This window comes from Dipodomys spectabilis, unplaced genomic scaffold (assembly GCF_019054845.1).
Source record: "Dipodomys spectabilis isolate Male_0828 unplaced genomic scaffold, ASM1905484v1 ptg000806l, whole genome shotgun sequence".
Taxonomy (NCBI): domain Eukaryota; kingdom Metazoa; phylum Chordata; class Mammalia; order Rodentia; family Heteromyidae; genus Dipodomys; species Dipodomys spectabilis.
This window is the reverse complement of record NW_024871483.1, coordinates 435,207-455,458: the sequence shown is the minus strand read 5'-3', so window position 1 is coordinate 455,458 and position 20,252 is coordinate 435,207. Positions and strand designations below refer to the sequence as shown.

General features: G+C 40.2%; 2 pseudogenes; both read left to right on the top strand.

The window, feature by feature from the left end:
- LOC122102596 overlaps positions 1 to 5,353 on the top strand; it is a 136,573-nt pseudogene extending 131,220 nt beyond the window's left edge.
- A 3,160-nt stretch (positions 5,354 to 8,513) lies between these two features.
- The window catches only part of LOC122102595, a 43,710-nt pseudogene continuing 31,971 nt past the window's right edge, over positions 8,514 to 20,252 (top strand).

The window sequence follows — 20,252 nt, the reverse complement described above, 5'->3', positions numbered from 1 at the left end:
GGACAATCTCTAATCTGCTATCAGTTTCTGTTGTATATTCTAGATATTTCTTATAAGTACAATCCTACATGAGCTATGCTTTTGTGTCTGGTTTGAAATACTTAGTTTTATAATGTTTTTCAAGGTTGGTGCAGTCCATGTTACAGCATGTACAGAGTGTCATTTATTTCTTGTGGCACATTAATTTCCACACTATGAGATGCCATATTTTGTTTATTCATTCATCTATAAATGAACATTAGGAAGGTTTCTATCCAGTATTTATAAATAAGGCTATAATGAAAACTGGCATCCATGTAAGTTCTATTGTCCATTGTTTGTTTGTATCTTTACAAATAGAATTGTTGAGTCATATTGTAATTCTATGTTAGACTCTTTGAAGATTCACCAACCTGTTTTCTATGTGGTTGTAACATTCTGCATTCTCATTAGCTTAGCTGTGCCAAAGAGTTCAACTCCTCCTCTTTTCTCCTAGTCCTGGGGCTTGAACTCAGGGTCTGGGCACTCTTCCTGAGCTTCTTTTGCTCTACCACTTTAGCAACAGCATCAGTTCCAGCTCTTTCAGTTTATGTGGTACTGAGGAATTGAACCCAGGGCTTCATGCATGCTAGGCAAGCACTCTACAACTAAGCCACATTCCCAGCCCATTTTCTGTATTTTTTTAAAAGTCACAATCATTGTAGAAGGCATGAAGCAGTATCTTCCTGTGATTTTGATGGCATTTTCCTAGCAACATTGGGGTTGCTTAGTGGTGATTTATCTCTCTGCTTTGAAGAAATGTTTGTTCAAGTTCCACAACTATTTTAAAGTGAATTTCCTTTTGTGTTACTTGATTAAGGAGTTCTTCATATATTCTCTGAGGTTAAAATCTATAACATATAGTTATTTTCTCACATTATTTAGGTTTTCTTTTAGCTTTCTTGGTAATGAAACTTGGTCTGTTTAAGAATAGTATCTAATTTTTTTCTTTGGATAAAAAGGGATACAAAAGTTCTTAAAATAATAATAACAGCCATAATTATAAATGCCATGGTTTTTTCTCTCAGACGATCATTGTTCTTGGTGTATAATAGATTAATTAACCTCTTTTCTCGTGTGTGTAAATGAAAGCTGCTTTTAGTTAGGATCTCTAGAGTTTTTCAGAGGTTAAAAAATGATAAAATTTGAGAAAACTAAGTATTTATTTCACTTATAGAACAACTTTCTCTCCTCAACCTGAGTAATTATTTATACTATACTATTGGAGTTAGCTAATATTAATTAGAGGAAGGACTTTTGTATCAAAGGAAGGGATTGCATAAGTTGTGGGAATACAAGATGTATTGAGGAATACTTACAGGCTTCTGATATATTTTAGAAAAAAAAATAAATTTAAGAGTATCTTCATCAGGCTGGGAAGTTGGCTCAGGGGTAGAGTGCTTGCCTGGCATGCCTGAGGCCCTGTGTTCAATTCCTCAGCATCACATAAGCAAAAAGAAAAAAGCCGGAATTGGCTCTGTGGCTCAAGTGGTAGAATGCTAGCCTTGAGCTGAAGAGCTGAGGTACAGTGCCCAGGCCGAGTTCAGGCCCCACAACCAGACCCCCCCCCCAAAAAAACAAGGAGTATCTTCATCATAGGATCTACAGAAGTTAAATGAGTCGTGAACAAAATTGAAATTTGTCCAAACGCACAGAGTACAGAGATGAGACCAAAGTGGGTAGGTACTATCTGGATCTCCTCCCTGTGAAATATCCTCCACATATTAATGGGATAAATGGAACTTTTCCCAAGCACACACAATTCATACACTCAGGATAGAAGCGATTCCATTCAACTATAGGCTTTGGAGGAATTTAACATTCAAAAATAATTTCAAGAGATTCTTGATTATAGTTGACAAAAAGGATTATATTGACCTTTCAGTCGCAAAGCTTTATCCCTATTAGAAAATCTTCAAAAAATGATTTTGTGACTTTGGAGAAAATAATTAACTATAAAGCTTCATAAATTATATTAGGAAAATAAGTTCATAAAATGAAGTGTTGATGCGGAGTTATGAAAGACTTCATACTATTATTCAAAGTCTCTTGGAATCAAAATCTCTTCTCTGTAAGTTTTGAGAAAGTAGAAATGTATCTAGTATTAGAATCATGGATACCTAAAACATTGAGTCATCCCAAAATTCATTGTATCCCTGAAAAGTACATAGAGTTCTAGTATCTTAATGGCACTCTCATGTGGAACCCAACTATTTGTCTTGGCATTTAAAACTGGGCAAGTGTTTTCCAGGGAATGAACCTTTAAAATATTCTTTTCTAAATAAAACAAAGGAAAAAATCCTTCTTAAATAATTCTTTAAAAGGATTCATCAGCTGTAGAGATCTGACCTTATGGGTATCCGGGATGTGCAGGTACAGCAATGCCCTTGTGGAAGGGCTCTGGGAAAGTGGGGCCACACTGAGCTCCTGGCTAGAATATGCTGCCAACTACAGGCAGAGCCCTGTGCAGTCAGGTGACCTATTGAAGTCCTCATTTATTTATTTGTCATTGAAGGCAACTTTGAGATAGTGGTGCAGGCCCTGAAATCAGTAGGTATGGCTGCTCTGCAGATGCACTGCCCCTCATTCAGGGAAGACAGCTTGAGCCCTGGGTAGCTCCTGCAGGTGTTAAGCCTAGCCGGGACAGGTTAGCTGTGCAAGCTGGAAGTGGCCCACAATGTGCGGCTACATGCTGGCATGTGCAGCAGTTGTTAGACCAGGTGGGATTCCCTCATCTGACTTCACTCATCCTCCCCATCAAGGCCTTTGACACACCCTTCACTTCTGTCCCAACTTCTAAGCATGAAGACTGCCTCCTTGGCTCCATCTCCTGAGAGCTCAGTCACATGACTTACCTGATAGAGCTGAGTGTGGCCCTCTCCATGCTGACAGGGAAGATCCAGATTCTCAGAGTCTCAGAGACTGAAAGGAAGAGGGATGGGTCAAGCACTCTGGTCCTTGGCTTCACAGGCTGTAGGGGCACTGAGTGATAGGTAGAAGAACAGCTTATTCACAAAGCCCCAAGCTCAATGCTCTCTGGAGCTGCACATAAGAGAGCACAAAAGAGAAATAAAGAAGTTAGAGGACCAGGATTGATCCAGAATAGTGAGGGACCTCAGGGGAATGCTTCTAGTTAGAAAGAGACAATGTGTAAGGTAGACATCAAAACCAGGCTTGCAATCCCAACACTCAGAAGCCTGAGGAAGAAGGAAAGTGAGTTCAAGTCCAGCCTGGATAACATAGGGAGACTGCCTCAAAAAACAAGGTCTGGGTGTTGAAGGTGTAGCTCAAATATTAGAGTACCAGCCAGTGAGCAAAAGCATCAGATACTGAGTTTGAATGGTGTCTTTGTCTTCAAAATAAGTAAAGAAAGAGAGAAAGAGACAGACAAAGAGAGAGAGAGACAGAGAGACAGAGGAAGAAAGAAAGAAAGAAAGAAAGAAAGAAAGAAAGAAAGAAAGAAAGAAAGAAAGAAAGAAAGAAAGAAAGGAAGAAAGAAAGAAAGAAAGAAAGAAAGAAAGAAAGAAAGAAAGAAAGAAAGAAAGGAAGAAAGAAAGAAAGAAAGAAAGAATAAAGAGAGAAAGATAAGGGCTAAAATGTGCCTTGATGCTACATGTTTGACTAGCACATGAAAAACCCTGGCTGTAATTCCTAGCATAGATAGGAGGAAGAGTGGGGGAAAGCAAGAAGAGCAGGACAGAGAGGGAAAGCGGGAGGGGGAAGGGAGAGGGAGAGGTCTCTGTGAAAAGAACATGCTAACTAATGGGTCTAGAATGTTGCTTTATAAGGCATAGCTAACTATAGTGACTCCTGTAGTTGTCTATTGTGGTGCAAAAAAAGTTCCCAACACTGTGTGACTGGCATTATCTCAGGTCAGGTATAGAAATCTGGCTCAGCTGGGTGACATGAGGTTGTTGTCAGCTGATGGTGGGACTGCAGTATCACCCTGGCCTTCCTGAGCAGATATTAACCCAAGATCATTCATGGGAATTGGGGGAATGCCTGGCCTCCTCCACAAGCAGGATTCTCATAAGGCCTTAGCTAATAGTTTCACCCATTTGCAGCTATGATATCAAGAGGGGCATGCACAAACAGACAGTGAGGGACTCAGTCAGAGACAGGGTCCAGCTGCCCCTTTGCTGATGCTTGCTGCCAACACTATCTAAATCAGAATTATTGGATTGTGGATATGGTGCCTCAGTTGGTGATGTCTGGCTTTCCCTTCCTGGCTCTACAGTAATGGATTCTTCTATTGTTAGAATAATGGCTCTTTTTTCTTACTAATGCCTCATTTCCCCTGTAGCAAGCTCTCAGAGTGGATGTTTTCTCCAAGATCATGTACATAACTCCTTTCATATGAAAATGGTTGTTGATAAAATCTGCCATTTAGGTGAGATGAAGACAAAGGTTTCATTGGTTCAGGTTAATTCTGAACCACACAGCAAGCCCAGCAGCTGTAGACTGTGTGAAAGCAAGGAAGCCAGGCTGCATCCCAGTGAACCATATTTATGGACACAGACATTTGCATTTCATGTAGCACCATGTGTCAAAACTATTTTCACAGACTCCATGCAGTCAGGTAAGAACAAGACTTGCCCTGCAAGTCTTTGTTCTCTGTGACAGACAAGCAGATGGATTGCTCACATCCATTGTTGCTCACATGGAACTCCTCTGATTTGTGCTGATTACTCCATGTTCTACAGCCCCTTCAGGACATGATTGAGAATGCTGGACCTGGCCAATTGTGCTCTGAACCATGTGGACATGAACTTCTTGGCAGACTGTATCCATGCTGCCCAGCTGGATGTGTTGCACCTCAGTAGACACAATCTGCTTCATTTATATCCCTCTACTTTCCTCAAGCTGCGGCAACAGGTTTTCCAGATAGTGCGGGTGTGGATCCCAGTGGAGTGTGCTATTACCCATAGCTATGTGGTCATGATGATCCTGGGCCTGTGTTCCTGCCACTATCTCTAGGAGCTCAAGTTCCTTGCTAATCTGCTGTCAGCCTGCACCCTCAACTGCCTCTTCTCTGCACTGTGTAAACTCCCTGAACTTCATTACATGGAGTTCCTGGTGCCTAAGGAATGTTACCTGGAGAGTACCAGGATGGCTGGCATGTCCACATAAGATCAGTAGAAATATGCTTGATTGCAGAAGAGCTGCATGCCGTGCTACTATGGGCCAAGCAGGAAGACATCCCCACCTCCCACCACTCTTCAGGAGTTTTCACCCAATAGTTAATGAGACCAGCAATGAGCTTTGTGCTTTCTTTCTTCAAGCTTTCAAAACTGCTTTAGAAAACTTTCCCAGAACACTAAAACAAGTAGAGTAGGCCCTTGAATTGTGCTAAGGAAATGTCTTGCATTTCAACCAGCCCTGTTGCCCAGAGATCAATCCCTATATCAGATCCTAAGCCTGAGATGTAAGCAACTGTAGTTTCAATGAAAAACCTTTGTTAGAGAAAGCTGTAGATAAACATGACAGACAATGTAGGAAGAAAACATGCCTTCTAAATGTGACATCGGAGGCCCTGGGGTTCAAGTCTTTTTCCTTTTTTGTGCCAGTCCTGGGGCTTGAACTCAGGGCCTTTGCACTGCCCCTGAACTTATTTTACTCAAGGCTAGCACTGTACCACTTGAGCCACAGCACCACTTCTGGTGTTTTCTGCTTATGTGTTGCTGAGGAATCGAACCCATGAATTCATGCATGCTAGGGAAGCATTCTATCACTGAGACATATTCCCAGCCTCCTGGGATTCAATTATAGGACTAGGTGAAGCTGTTTCAGCAGAGGTCCAGGCATTGTGGTAGAGTGTTCAATTGGACCTAGGGCAGCATGTATTGGAAGCAGTAACAGGGAAAAATCAGATCACTTGTCACAGAATACAAATAAAAGGTAATGGGTACATTTCTTATCAAGCATTGTTGTCTCCCACTTTGTTTCCTCTTACCATCCTCCCACTTTGTTTCCTCTTACCATCCCTAATAAGAAATGTACTCATTACCTTGCTCATGTACTCATGTAATTGTAACTTCTCTGTAAGGTATTTTCACAAATGTGTGTGTGTGTGTGTGTGTGTGTGTGTGTGTGTGTGTGTGTGTGTGTATGAATACAAATAAAAGAGATCTCATAGAAAAACAAACAAGAGAAAAAGACTGAAAATGAAAAGTAAAATGGAAAGGGAACCCGACTTTTGGGCCTAGCAGAAACTCAGCAGATCTGGTAGGAATTGTTCTGCATGGTGTGGCAATATTTCCTGGAGAATGTTTGCAGGGAATAGAAGCAGGGCTGGTTTTTGGTTGTTACCAGTGGCTTTGTGCTTGTTTTGCTCTGCATCCAGCTCAGTGAAAGCCTGAATTGAGGGTGAGTGAAAGATTCACTCCTGCCTAATTCCTCCAGCTCAAGTAAGACACCAGGTATAAGAAAACAGGAGTGGCCACATGCCTGTCAGCAGGCAGGTTCCAATCAGTGCCTGGCCAAGGATATAACACTTGGTCCCCAGGGGACAATAGCCCTTCATCCAGAGTAGAACATTCAACTTGTGGGCCTGGTCAAGGACGTCTCCTTGTGGCCTAAGAGAGCATAAGCCACTTTTCATTTTCTGCTTCCTTGTGAAAACAAGCCCTATATAAGTCCAGCCAAAATATAGTCCCTCGAACAACCTCCAAACCTGAAAGGCCTGTGCACCTTGCTGCCAATAAACAGTCCTCACCTGTTGATCATCGAGTCTGGCCTATTTCTTTTCTGTTTTCCTCCATTTTCCGAACAGTGAGAATGCTGAAATAGGTATGTGGGTTCAGGAGACAATCATTCCCAGGTTGCCAATGGATGTTCATGGCTACTTCTAGATTTTAGGTCTGCTCCTACTCTATTCTTACTTTGAGGTTACCTGAGATATCCTTAAAACAAATTCCCCTCATTAGTGTCTAAGACAACTTAATCACTGTTATTTCAATTCTTACAGGGTCTGAGAATGAGTCCATCAAAGCGGGCTTAGAGATTAAAGAAGTTTGTTAGGTGCTACAGAAGTTGTCCTGCCAGGGACACATTGTAGACTTGGGAGCTAACACTATGACCCTAAACATGGACACAGCCTACGCTAATGAAGGCAAAAAACACAAGCTGGTACAAGCTGCAAAGTTCTATTAATATGATAACATCAACTTTTTTTTTTCAAACAAGGGACTTTTACAATAGCAGTTTCCTGTTATTTCATTCCTCAGTTTCAAGCAAGAGATTATTGCATTCCTCAGTTCCCCATAAGAGGCTAATATCCTGACTCAGTGTCCTTGCTTGGTCTTGGGGTCTTTTATCCTAAGGGATCCTTACATTCCCCCTTCGTTTTGTAACTGAGTCAAATTCTTGACTCTTCTTCCTGACTCAGGAGGCTGTACTGGGCCTGAAGGGCCATCAGCTTGACAGTCCCAATTATTTTTTCTATAAGTGATATCAAAGAGTTAACCACACAGGAACCAGTAATAACAAGTAGAAGAAATAGTATAATTGCTGGTGGCTAGGGATACTAGCCACCAGGACAAAAGGCTTTGAGCCCATACTAGATGTAGTTTAGCGGATGGGTGCTGGTGGAGTCCTTCACACAGTTTATCTAGAACCTTTATGTTTTCTTCTCCAGCCGTGATTCATTTACACAGTATCAGCACTCTTCCCTTAGAAAAACATAGGTTGCCTCTTTGGAAGCTGTGAGAAGGTCTAGTGCCCTATAATTCTGCAAGGCCACCCCCGCTAGAGAGTTCAGTTGTCTTTGTATGCATGCCAGAGACACTGAAGAGGCATGAGTATCCTCATCGACCCTCTCCTCAAATTCCTGAGCTAGTTTTAAACTATGTCTTACAGCACCTCCAGAAAAAGCTGCTCCTCCAACAGAGGTAACCAGACTCACCCCTAACAGTATAGGAATAAAATCTGTCCTGTTGGTTAAGAGGTGGGATAACAATCTCTGAAAATTTTCACTTTTGGTATAAAGATTTAATTGGGGAACTGCTGTTATCAAAATCCAAGAGTCCAAGGTTGGATTAATGTATGACCATAGGCTTCCATTACACCAGAACATAGTAGGAGAAGGGGTGTGACATCAAGATGCCTGAAGCATTTTGTCATATTCCACAAGTTGAGTTGGTTGGTAAAATTAAATTGCTACAATCAGGGACATTACAATAGCAGAAGTAAGAAAACTGTCCCCTTGTCTCTTTGATTCTAAACTGCCAGTGGTAGTTAACAGCATTTAGAGCACAGAAGCATAAATCAAAAATTATGATGAGATAAGTCTTAGCTTGAGAGGCTTTTCAGTGTCCTTATACACCATCCATTTGTCTCTTCTGGTAGCCGGGCCACCTTAAGTGGTGAAGCGTGGATCCAGGACCAGATCCCATTCACCTTGACAGTGGTTGGAGCTGTTAGGATAGCAGTATAAGGTCCTTTCCACTGAGGAGAGATAGTTTGTTTTTGATGTCATATGACCCACACAGTGTCTCATGGTCAGTAATTATGGCCAACTACAGGGGCTGCCTGCAGGAGTGCCTGAAATTGGGAATGGAGTTCCTGTTGAACAGTCTGCAGTGCCTGTAAAGACTGGAGCAGTCATCTATGTCAACATTGCAGTTTTTAAGCGAGGACACAAGAAGGATGGTCTGCCAAACATCATTTCACAGGGCATAAACCCTTTGGAATAGAGAATGCAATGTGAGCGCAAAAGGGCAAAGGGAAGGAGTCATTCAGTCCTGGTAAATTTAAGAGAATCCCCTCTCACAATGAGTCTACCTGGCTGCTCTAATTAGCTAAACCAGCATCTAGATTGAAGTGAGCATATCCTTCCTTCCTACCATACAGATAAACATAAAAAATAGTTCCATATCAGTTCACCCATCCTGACTCTATGTATATGAAAGCTAGCTTAATTTCATACCAACTTACTCATAAGCTTCATTTTTAAGACATACTCCTACCATTTATTACATACTTAAACTTTCTGGGGTTTGTCTTCTTCCCCTTTTCACTGTGACAAACATTTTAAGACAATCCTTATTTTTATATCCTTTTTTTTTTTAATCCAGAGGAGATTTTTTTTTTTCAATTCCTTTCTAAGGCTTTCTTTACTACACTCTTTCTTTCCCTGAGTTTCTTTGTGGCTTTTGGGCCCATTTTGTTTCTTTGACTTGAGGAACCAGATTACCAGAACTGCCTCAAGGCATCCCTTGGGTGGAGAATTTTGTTAGATTTTTATTTCCAATAGCTGGGGTGAGTTTCATTCCTCTTACTACCTCCATTGATAAAGATCTCTCCTTTATAGCCATTGTTGGAAGCGGCCTTTTACCACACCCGAACCAAGCAAGGCTTTGATTGTAGAGTGGATTTCTAGTTTCCTAATCCTTGAAGTGCCTGAGGCAAGCCAGTGATATCATCCTTGCCCTCAATATCTACTGTGGGAATAGAGAAGAGTTACTGGATATCACTGAAATAATATGCCACAGACTCAGTTTCAGCAGATCCAAAGCAGCTTTCCACTGGGAAGCAGTCAGAGGTGATGGAGTCAGGCAGGAGTCCAGTCCACTGTCACTATGGTCAACATGGTCAGGATGACAACATAGATTTCCATCCATATGACTATCAGGCCGTCCTTGAACTTTATCCAGAAGGGTGGGTAGAAGCAGCAGCAGGGTCCCTCACCGGCTCAAAAGGATTATCACACATTTTTCTGGGCTGCAAATTTCTACTAAGACTGGTTAAAGATATGTGGCATAGGTTGATAGGTGTGTGTCCAGCTGGTTTTTAAGGCAACATTTGAGGCAGTGGCCCAGGACAATTGACCAGGGTGACAACTTTTATTAATTAGATAGTTCTTTTAATAAGGCTTGTAACCATTTCCAAAATGTGCAGTCTCCACGCTTATACAATGTTAGCACTATGTCCCATGCCTCTTCCTTTTCAGGTAAGGAAAAAATTATTTCCAACCCCTTTTTGTGGCTATCAGTACTTTAATACAAGAACACATACACAAAGACATTAGAGAGGGATATGATACAATTCAAATAACATCTGGAGCTTGATAATATTGTGCAAATGTGAATGTCTTAGAATCAGTAAATGAGAGTGGTTATATAAGATGTTAATAGTATGTTCATAGTAAAAAAGCAGTGAAGAAGTATGTGGGAACTCTCACTACTCTTTGCAACTCTTCTTTGAGTTTAAAATAATTTCAAAACAAGAAGGCTTTCAAGACAAGATATGGCTTAAGTATATCCATCCCATTTTTTTGGTTTTGTTTTTGAGAAAAGTGTTAAATCTTTGAAGAAGAAGCATTCACCCAAAGGGAGACAAAACATTCAAATCCAACTATGACTCCCTAACCTGTGGCATATATCTCTGAATTTTTTATTTCCCTATAACTTCTCAAAGTTCAAGATAGTTCTCAATTTGACACTTCGAGATTTGACTCATGGAGGTAGTTGGCACCAAAGGTGAGCATGTAAGAAGCAACATTAGCCAGGCACCAGTGGTTCACACCTGTAAACCTAGCTACTGAGGAGGCTGATCTGAGGATCACAATTCAAAACCAGCATGGGCAGGAAACTCCCTGCGATTCTTTTTTATTTTGGGGTGGGGGTCGTGTCGTGGGGCCTGAATTCTGGGCCTGGGTGCTGTCCCTCAGCTCTTCAGCTCAAGGCTAGCACTCTACCACTTGAGCCACAGAACCACTTCTGGATTTTTTTCTGCTTATGTGGTGCTGAAGAATCAAACCCAGGGCCTCAAGCATGCAAGGACAGCTCTCTACCACTGAGCCACCTTCCCAGCCCTCCCTTCGATTCTTATCTCCAAATAATCACCAGAAAACCAAATAGAGTTCTCGCCCTCAGCTGAAGAGCACAGGGACAGCGCCAATCCCAAAGTTCAAGCCTTACTACCACCAAAAAAAGAGAGAAACAACATTAAAGCTGTTTGTTTTTTGGACTTTGTGTATAAGCTACACATTCCTCAATTGTGAAATCAAACAGTTTGGCATAATCTCCACTTATTTATGATGCATTAGGCTTTGCAGCAATAAATAAGCCCCATGATGAAAGTACCTCATTCTGTTCACAGCTTTGTACCCAGTATTCAGGACAACACTTGATATTCACTGAAAAGAAAAGAGGCCATTATAATAAGAGATAATGCCTCGATAAAAGACATAAGGTCTGGGGATATCAACTTTCCACCACCCCCCTACCTCAAGAGCCCTCAAACAAGCCCAGATGAGCTGGTTTCTAAGATGATGTCCAGGTCCAATAGGCACTTTGGGCAGGTGACCTCTCTCCTGGGGACAAAGCAGCCAAAGTTTTGCGAAACTATTGCTGGAAACTTATTTTGGAACTCTTGGGGCAAAAGAACACTGAGAATTGCTTTGATGTGCTGATGTTTTCATCATTTTCTTGGTACTTCAAAGACATAATAGTCGAGAAGCCAGCAGCAACAGCTAGCTCTGCTCAAAGCTTCAGGGTAATCTGTTTGTATGACACTTCTAGCTCCACTAGGATTAAGGTGCACTCCCATCCATAGATGGTGAATTTGCCAACACAATGCTACAAATGACCAGACTTCGTTTCTTTAGACAGCCTAAGAAGTTTGTGTGTAAGTAATAGGTAGCTACCTCTTACTGTCCCCTCCAATGTCCCTGGAAACATCAGCTTTTGATGTCACATTGGCAATATAGGAATTGTCTACATGACCAAGGGTGGAGCCACAAAGAGGGCACTCCAGCCCAGGAATGCTAGCTAGTGAATTGAGAGGCCTCATGGAGGGAAGACCATATTCCAAGCAATTTCCAATCTATGACTCTTTCTCTAAGCTCTTTAGGGAGGTCTTCCATTTCACTGTTGTCTTTTTCATTCATTCCATATTAGCTGCAGCTATGAGTGCCCAGTCAAAATCCTGGCAGATGGGATTGGGCAGAAACCTGAGTTACTGCCCAAAGAGGTATTATGTCTCATTCTCCCTGGAGACAGAATGCATCTTCCAAGAAAGCTTGCTCAGCCTCTTGGAGAGGAGCACACATGAGCTGAATCCAGACAACAGGAGGAAGAAAACTTCAGAGGAGGTTTCAGGAGCCAGGGGGCAGAAAAGTCTTTTTTGTTTGTTTGTTTTATTATTAATAAGTTTTATTGTTAAAATATTGTACAGAGGGGTTACAATTACATGAGCAAGGTAATGAGTACATTTCTTATTAAGCATTGTTGCCTCCTTTTTTTCCCCTTACCATCCCTACCAGCCCAACCCCTCCCCCCCCCCGCTGAAAAGTCTTTACGTTACAAGGGACAGTCACTTCCATAGGAAGTGTCTAATGACTAGAAGTACCCGTGGACAGTGTCAGCTGGCAAAGGCAGACTCAACCATCAGTTGATTTCATTCAGGCATAACATCCCAGTACTTGTAATATTCAGTTGTTGAAACTCAGGGGTTTGAGGACAACACAGGACTTACATCCAAGTTCACTGTAGAAAAAGCAACTGAAATGTGCTCTTTCCTAAGGTTGTAAACAAGTAGCCTTATTCAAACACCAAACAATAAAACCAGATTACATTAAGTCAGGAAGCAGGTGCAGGTAGTTCTCTTTTTTATTTCTTTTCTTTTAAAATTTATGTGTTGTCATGCGTATTTGTGTACATGCACAACAGACCTGGGCCTGTACATGGTCCCTGAACTTTATTACTTAATGCTAGCGTGTTCTGTCACTTGAACCACTGCTCAACTTCTAGTAGTTAATTGAAGGTAAGGTTCTCGTGGGCTTCACTCTTACTAAGCTGACTTTGACCCACAATCCTCAGATCTCAGACTCCTTAGTTGCTAGGAATACAGGCTTGAACTATTGGAATCCAGAGGTTCTTTAACTGCCAGGAATGGGATTGATAGATGACTAGTTCCAAGGTAATGATGAGATTATGCATGTCTGGGTAGAAGGTGAGAAAAGGGAGAAAGGATGCAAAAAGATTGGAGCTAGAACATGGCAAGGAGATGCCTCATGTGGTGAAGGCTTCGGTAGGGTCTAGTGGGATGAAATCACAGGCTTTGAGACTGTCAGTTTTGGCTGCATCCATCTTGAAACCATGGACAGAATGGGTAAGCTTTCTATGGCTAGAAACCCTTTGGGTGATGACACAAACCATAGGAGATGTATGAAGATAAGAAGTCACCCAGGGGTGGCTCACACTTGTAATCCTAGCTACTTGGAAGGATGAGATCTGAGGATTGTGTTTCAAAGCCAACCTGGGCAGGAAAGTTCATTGCCTCTTATATTTAATTAACCAGCAAAAAATTGGAAGCAGAAGTGTGGCTAAAATGGGAGGCTGACAACCTTGAACAAAAACAGCTAAGGAAGAGCATGAGGCTTTCAGTTCAAACTCCAGTACTGGTACACAAAATAGAGCATAGATAGACAGACAGAGAGATTAGATAGATAGATAGATAGATAGATAGATAGATAGATAGATAGATAGATAGATAGATAGATAGATAGATAGATAGATAGATAGATAGATAGATAGATAGATAGATAGATAGATAGATAGATAGATAGATAGGTAGATAGATAGATAGGTAGGTAGGTAGGTAGGTAGGTAGGTAGGTAGGTAGATAGATAGGTAGATAGATAGATAGATAGATAGATAGATAGATAGATAGATAGATAGATAGATAGATAGATAGATAGATAGATAGATAGATAGATAGATAGATAGATAGATAGATAGATAGATAGATAGATAGATAGATAGATAGATAGATAGATAGATGGATAGATAGATAGATGGATAGATGGATAGATGGATAGATGGATAGATGGATAGATGGATAGATGGATAGATAGATAGATAGATAGATAGATAGATAGATAGATAGATAGATAGATAGATAGATAGATAGATAGATAGATAGATAGATAGATAGATAGATAGATAGATAGATAGATAGATAGATAGATAGATAGGTAGATAGGTAGATAGGTAGATAGGTAGGTAGGTAGGTAGATAGATAGATAGATAGATAGATAGATAGATAGATAGATAGATAGATAGATAGATAGATAGATAGATAGATAGATAGATAGATAGATAGATAGGTAGATAGGTAGGTAGGTAGGTAGAGAGATAGATAGGTAGAGAGATAGATAGGTAGATAGATAGATAGATAGATAGATAGATAGATAGATAGATAGATAGATAGATAGATAGATAGATAGATAGATAGATAGATAGATAGATAGATAGATAGATAGATAGATCGATAGATCGATCGATCGATCGATAGATCGATAGATCGATAGATAGATAGATAGATAGATAGATAGATAGATAGATAGATAGATAGATAGATAGATAGATAGATAGATAGATAGATAGATAGATAGATAGATAGATAGATAGATAATGGACTAATGGACTTCAGGTACTGTAAGGAATATCCTATCTCAAGTTGGGAGACATGGACAGGAGATTGGGGTGGTTAGTCTTCAGTGTGCAACCATAAAGCTTCCCTATCAGATAGAAACCTGGTGGGAAGACAAAGCCATGCCAGTGTGTCAGGGTGATGTCAGGGCCAGCTCTAAAGCAAGAAGGCTATCAGAATCTGTGTTCTGCCTACGGAGAAGAGAACTCATTGTTCTAGAAAGTGAGGGAATTGATACCTAAATTACCCATCTTGAATAGAAATGGAAGTGGAGTTGTCTTTACGATAACTTAATATTCTGTCTAAGAGCTATTTCTGTACATACTACCTCTTAAATAAAAGCAGGTTTATTGACAAAAATACCAGTTATGTATGATTATACATTTCAATAAAACAATTGTAGTACTTAATACTTTAGGGAATATATGTTCTGAATATAATGTTCTGAAAATGTTGTTATTCCCTATTTTTACCTGATACATAGTGTACTATGTGCTACCACATGATGTTCAGATGCATGTATAACATGGCATATTTTTTAAATCAGAGTAATTCTAGTGTGAGTTAGTGCAAAGTAGTCAATCAGAACATGTAGTCTATAGAACTGGCAAATGGCATGATCAGCTGCAAAAAGTTAGCTGACATGGATATGGGGGAAGAGGGCTACAGAAGAATAAAGAGTATGCTCAAAATGTTGAGTACATAAGGATGGGGCAATAAATCATTGAAGTCATAACATTACAAGAAACAGAAAGGATAGCCACCAATCGGAAAGCCATCTTCAAGGACTACAATTCTCACTATTTAACCCAAGACCAATCTCTTTAATGAGGAAGATGGCCAAGATGGGTGACTTGGGCCGAATTGCCCTTTTCTCTGTGGTGTGTCTATAATATGTTCTCTTTGTCATTTTTCTCGTCTACTAAACCCTTCGATCATCTTTACATATGTTTTCTTCTTACCTAATTCTCCTTATGCTGGATGCAATGACCCAGGTTGGATAGCTGTCTTATAATTTGTGGTAACATGTAATGGATTCCATTAAGTATGTTTTATTCTGATTTAGGCTCAATGAATGGACACAATTCTATCTGTCTGTCTGATCTGTTCAAATACATCATTTATAGTGAACACAATAAAAATTCTGTCTTCAAGCCTTAAATATTTGTCATTACCTATCTGTCACCCTTGTATGTGAAGGTACACCTGAACCTCTTCTTCCTAAGTGTACTTTATACAAACATTTGGGACTACATAATTTCTTGAGCATGGTTCTGGTTGGATGAAGACAGCTATTTGTGTTTAGAAAGTATTTCAATATGTTGCTTAGGTGAGTCCTGAACTTGAACTCTAACTCAAGCTCACTTGAACTTCTGGCTTTAGGTTCCAGAATAGCTAGAACTATAGACATATGAGACAAGCAGAAATGGTCAAATAAGTTGATGCTAGGTGAAATGAACCCCAAGATAACTCTATTATTTTTAACACTTTGTTTTTGTTTTGCTTCCTGTGTCAAGAATACCTTTTCCTTTCAATATGCATGCAGTATTTTAAGAATTGCTTTCCAGTTAGTTGAATACAGTCAGTAATAATTTTATCACCTAGGTTATTTTTCCAGACCTTGCCTAGGAAGGACATATGGTGCTGAGGCATGCTTGCCCAGAATATATTCCTCTCTCTGTGACTTTCTTTGAGGAATATTCAGATGGGTCAAAGATGAGGCATATTTCATTACTTAATGTATTTTGTCAAGCTGTCCACAAAACACTTAATTAATTTGCTCTCCCAACAATAGATTCTAATTTCTTGCTTTCTCTGCAAATCTCACAGTATTAAAAAAAAAACAAAAAAGAAAAAATTTCTGCCAGGTGCTGGTGGCCCACGACTGTAATACTTGTTACTCAGGAGGCTGAAATCTGAGAATTGTGGTTCAAATCCAGCCCAGGCAGGAAAGTCTGTGAGACTCTTATCTCCAATTAACCACCAGAAAACTGGAAGTGGAAATTTGGCTCAATGTGGTAGAGCTCTAGTCTTGAGCAAAAAAGCCCAGGGACAGTGCCTGGACCCTAAGTTCAAACTCTATGATCAACAACAACAACAATTCTAATAGACACAGAGAACTCTTCTTATATTTGCTAAAAGCATATTTCTTTGTCCCCTTGCTTATATGTTCTACCTCAGAAAGTGAGACAACTGAGAATTAAGGAATTTAAAATTAAAAGAGAACTCAACCTCATAGGATTTCTATCTTGCCACATTAGCAACACTGCTCCACCAGAGCCTTGCGTTACAAGAGAGATAGTATATACAAAGAAACTTGTGTGAAATAAGGAAGGCAGAAGGAGGCTGTCCTCTGCTGCTCTACCAGCATCCCAGGACTTGACTCCTGGTAAGCAGAGACACATCAGTGTGGAATACAGATGACTTCGAGTATTTTTATTCTCTAGATAGAACTGGAGTATAGGGAAGTGGGCACTGAGCATGGAGCTAGTTAGCTGGCAGGCAGGAAAAGAGAATTTTCTTATTTCAATCAGAAAAGACAAATGAAGTGTAGGTTCACAGCTGGAGTCATAGATCCAAGTGCCAGCATTGCTGCTTACCAAGGAACTCAGGCTCATATCTCTGAGCCTCAGTTTATTTATAGAGTGTTGAGTACAGTGTACTGTATCATCCTTGGCATTTGGGTGAACTGTAAAGGGAAACATGCAGGTAGGCAGAATCCAGGAGGCACATCAACTCAGTGAATGATTTTATTTCACAAATCAAGTGAGGCTTAAATTGAGGGCTTCCACATGTGTGCACCTCCTCTTCTAAGATCCCTAACAAGGGGCTAGGACATCTCTGTGTCTCTGTCGCACTTTCGATCCCCTCTGTTTTTCCTTTCAGTGTCTTTTCCAAGACAAGCTCTAGTGCATTAAGCAGCCTTTAATGTAGGCAAAAGAAACACTGAGAAGAAGTTCTGAAATCCCACAAACCAGCTATTCCCAATGCTTAGACAAGAATCTCTCACTGGCATTACTGATGATCTTGTCTAATGTAAAATCTCACCTATCCCCTAGGGTCATTAAGGCCAGCGATGGACACAGCTAACACCATCACTTTGTTGCCTGTATTTTCCATGTCACATATTAGTGAGATACCCCTTCAATTGTTCAGCTATCTTGGGGAGGGCAGAGATACCTATGCCAGCAACAAAGAAAGGTACTTTCTGCTTTATTAAGCTGGCACAGGGAAGAGCTTCTCTGTGGAACAAGTGGCCAAGGATGCCGCTTGCTTCTAATGCAACCCAACCTGCAGCCAGCATTCAGGGTTAGCTCTGTCCACCACATTTAACAGAACTGAAAAATGTGGCAGAATTTCTGTTATTTCTGAAAGACCAGGTTACGCTTTAATCACTGGTTGTAATAGCTAATCTGAGAGGGTGATCTATCCCACTGCCCAGGGGCCTTGAAAAATTAGCTCAACTTCAAGGGTTACCCACAATGATTTCCATGGTGTCAAGTGAGTACAAAATCAGCAGAGTGGGAAACAAATAAAAATAGATGCATTTGGGGCTATTCCAGTTTCCCATCCAGGAAACACGAATTCAATCAATCTTGAAAATACATTCTTAAAATATGGCTGCAGAATTTTAGCTCAAAAACATGAAGGAGAGATGGGAATTCCATTGCTTATTTGTCAAGACTTTTGCTTGGGGCTGGCAAAAGGTGAGCTGTTTTGTAAGACATTGGTTGGGGTGAAGCCCTGTCTCTGAGCAGGTTAGGAGAAGGGCTTTACCGCCCAGGATAGCAGAGGTTGGCAAAAAAATTTTCAGGGGACTGTAGTAAGGGCAGGGATGGTCTACATCCCAGTTCAGCTGCAGATATGTCTGAAATCTGGCCTGCGGCTTCCATTTTTAGTGTCTCAAAGCAATACTTGACATTCTTCCTCGATAAATTGCCATTGTCTTCTGAAGCTCTCCTATTCATTCTAATTGCCTATTATTCCCACCAGAATATAAATAAGATAAATAAGCCATCTTTGCTGCTATTGCAATTTGTTGAAATTCTTATCTCCTTCTAAAAATTCCTGTATAGATTTGATGGCTAAATGGTTATCTAGAAATATCTGCCCAGTATCAACTTTGATAATTCAGGAATTTTTCTCTTCCTTTTCCCTTTTGTTTCCCCTGAAGATTGAACCAAAGTCTGTGTATGCTACGGTAGGTGCTATAGTATTTGAGTTATGTCCACAACCCCTTTTGTTTATATTTGGGGGTTATATAGTTTTGCTAATCTACTAGGGCTGTACTTGAACAAGAAATCTTCCTACTTTGCCCTCCAAAGAAGACAGTATTATAGGTATATACCAGAACACATAGCAATTTTTTATTATTGTTTTTTATTGTGAAAATACCACACAGAGAGGTTACAATTACATGGGCAAGGAAATGAGTACATTTCTTATCAAGCATTGTTGCTCCTCCTTTGTTTCCCCTTCCCATACCTTCCCATTTCCTCCTCCCTTTCCCCCTCCCCACTAAAGAGGCAAAGTTTTTTTTTTTGCCCCATGACCGACAAAAATAAATAATAATGAAACACATAGAAAATTTGTCTAGCTAAAATCTCCACAGGATCTATTTGTATGTGCAAGAATTTTCCACAATTATTTGAAACTCATTAAAAAAAAGAGAATGTACCAAAAAAACGAAAAAATCACATAGTACATTAAAACTGCAACAACAGGATGGGAAGGTGGCTCAGTAGTAGAGTACTTGCCTCTATTTATTGCAACCATGAGGCCCTGGGTTCAATTCTTCAGCAACATCTAAACAGAAAAAGCCAGATGTGATGTTATGATTCAAGAAGAAGAACATTAGCCTTGAGCTGAAGAGCTGAGGGACAGGCCCCAGCCCAGAGTTCAGGCCTCATGACCACCCACCCCCTGCCAAAAAAAAAATAAAAACAAGTAAATTTTTTGTATTTTCTTCCCACTGTGATATATCCCCTGTTGTCACTGTATTTGATTTTGGTACTCTGGTATTTTATATACATTTATCTGTATAAGGAAAAGGAAGGGGAACAACAGAAAGGTGAGAAAATATGACAGAGCAGCAATATACACAGAATAATATGTCGGAAATGATTGTACAACTTGGGGGGAAGGTGTAAGTGGGGAGGGAAAGTATGAGAAAAATGAGGGAAGTGGTAACATGTTTGATAAGAAATGCACATTCTACCTTACTTAAGTAAATGTAACACCTCTGTACATCACCTTGAAAATAAAGAAAAAATGAGTAAACATATGAATGATTAAGTGTTTGCAGCTGCACTAGTTCAAAAGACAGTTACCTTGATGGAATGCCGTATGCATTAAATAATTGATGGTGATGTAATTAGCAAAGCAGATCGGTAGAAGGTGCATTTCTCCAATGTTTCAATTAGAGAAGATGGAAAAGGTTTCAAAGTAGATCACAGGACAACATCATTACTGTACTAAATTGCATGGAAATGCACATTTTAAAATATCTAAGTTGTTAATAGTAGATCTACTATGTGATCTTGTCCATATTTATTGCAATCATTAAGAAAGCTGTAGGTCCACCAATGATGAATGGGTAAAAGAATAACACAATCCCTATATATGTGTGTGTGTGTGTTTGTGTACACATTTTTGGTTATGGGGCTTGAACACTGGGCCTAGGCGCTGTCCCTTAGCTCTTCAGCTCAAGGCTAGCACTGTACTTGAATCACAGTGCCAGTTCTGGTTTATCTTGTGGTTTATTGGAGATAAGAGTCTCATGGACATGGAGTTCCGGG